Here is a 2,243-nt window from a genome sequence, read left to right as displayed (position 1 = left end):
ACAGAAGGGAACGTCGTCGTTTCTTGTAAAGCATTTGGCCAACAATTAATTCGTTAACTTGACCGTGTCCCTTCTCCCCTTGTATTCCCTCCCGACCCCGACAATATCCGAGCCCCGCTGTAAACGCTCACTGATTTGCAAAACCGGAGAAAACTTTTACCTCTGATGTTGAAACCGGACGGTGCTGTCCCGGGTGCCAAATGTGCCGACCATGTAGGAGAATTCAGTCGGTGGTGCTGCTCCCGACCCTATTCGGTTATAGAGTGTCAGTCGCTGATTACAGATAGACAGGTCCGGATGAGCCGGGCTTAGTGAGGCTGTCACAGTACTGATCCCTCACCTCCTCGCCGGTCTGACTCAGGTCGGTCAGCGGGAGGAGAGGGGACTAGGACAAATGCAGCAAACACAAACAGAACAACAAAGGCTGTGTGACCCTTCCCTCGCGGTCGCAGGTAGTTTCTGTCTGGATTTCCGTGTCGATCTCATTTTTCCTCCTCATTTCTCCTGACGGAACCAGCGGGGTGGAGCTGCTCCTTTTTATTCAGCCAATCCCAGGCTGTAAATTTGATCCAGCCGGGGTGAGGCTCCACCCTGTGTGTGGACGGGGCTGTCCAGCGCAGGGCGAGTTTCAGCTCAAACACTCCACACCCGTCACTGCTCTTTCTGGATCAAATTATTTAAGGCGTTTCAGAGCGGGGAGGACTAATGAAGGAGGGGTGGCGTTACCAGTCACAGAAAATGTCACGGCAGTGCTCCGTCAGGACAAATTGTCGAACCCGACTAATGAGGCACTCTGTGTGGAAATGAGAAAGAAGTAAGTTATGGCCACGGTAATGGGGCGATATTAAAGACAACCCGACAGTCCTAGGGATTTAGAGGAACACATTTGTGAGATCGTATATTGCTGCAAGAAACTTGAGGATGTTACACTTGGTGATTTTAACTTTCTACATAATAACTGTGAATCCCATACAGTAAATGGACCAGGTGGGATAGAGTTTGTCAAGTGTGTCGAAGAACTTTTCCTTCATCAGTACGCAGAAGCCCAACAGTAAGCGTGCAATATGGAATCTGCTATGAAGGAATGCGGCAGGGCAGGGTACAGAAGTTTGTGCATAGGAACACTTTGAATCCAGTGACCACGATGTCCATAATGTCCACGTAAATATACAAAAGTTTAGGCCTGACCCGTGGGTTGAGATTCTGAATTGGAGAAAGCACAATTTTGATGGTGTCAGAATGGATCTGGCAAGTGTGGATTGAGACAGGCTGCTGCTTTGTGGCAAACGTGTACTTGGAAGGTGTGATGCCGTCAAAAGCGGAATGTTGAGACTGCCAGCATGCAAGTGCCACGCAGAATTAAAGGTAAGAATAACAAGACTTTAATGTTGATATGCAAGAGTTATTGAGGCGCCGGTTAAAAGAAGAAAGGAAGTGCATGGCAGATAGTGGCCCTTATGCAGTATAACAAATACGCGCAAGAGAACGATCAAGGGAGAAATCCGGGAGGCTAAAAGAAGGCACGAAGTTCCTCTTATAGAGAAGCTGAAGGGAATTACTGAAGATTCCACAAACATGATCCTAGCAAATCGATTGCAAGAGATAAAACTGGATCACTGGAAGACCAGAATGACAATCTGATGTAGTCTGATGTAGCAGTATTTCAGTGGAGTAAGGGATATTTCAGTGTTATGAGGAAGGAGCTGGCCAAAGTAAATCGTGACAGGGATGTCAGCAGAATGGCAAAACGTGCGTTTCTGGAGAAAAGGGAGGAAGGTGCAGGATATGTGTATGCCAACAATGAAGCAATACTCAAATGGCAAACCAAAACAACCGTGGCTAAGAAGGGAAGTCAAAGCTATTGTAAAAGCAAAAGAAAGGGCATAGAAGAAAGCAAAAATTAGCAGGAAGATAGAGGATTGGGAGGTTTTTAAAAACCCTACAGAGAGCAATGAAAAACATCTTTAGAAGGGAGAAAATATGAAAGCAAGCTAGCACATATCAAAGTAGATAGTAAAAGTTATTTTTTCAAGTATGTTAAAAATAAAAGAGAAATGATAATGTAGTTGGTGACACAGGACACGATAATCCTGCCTGACGGACTCGTTGGAATTCTCTGAGGAGATGACAAGTAGGATAGATAAAGGGGATGCTGTGGATGTTGTATATTTGAACATTTAGAAGACCTTTGACAAGGTGCCACACATGAGGCTGCTTATCAAGTTCGGCATGGCATTACAGGA

Source organism: Hypanus sabinus, unplaced genomic scaffold, assembly GCF_030144855.1.
Source record: "Hypanus sabinus isolate sHypSab1 unplaced genomic scaffold, sHypSab1.hap1 scaffold_1458, whole genome shotgun sequence".
Lineage (NCBI taxonomy): Eukaryota > Metazoa > Chordata > Chondrichthyes > Myliobatiformes > Dasyatidae > Hypanus > Hypanus sabinus.
Note: the sequence above shows the minus strand (reverse complement) of the source record.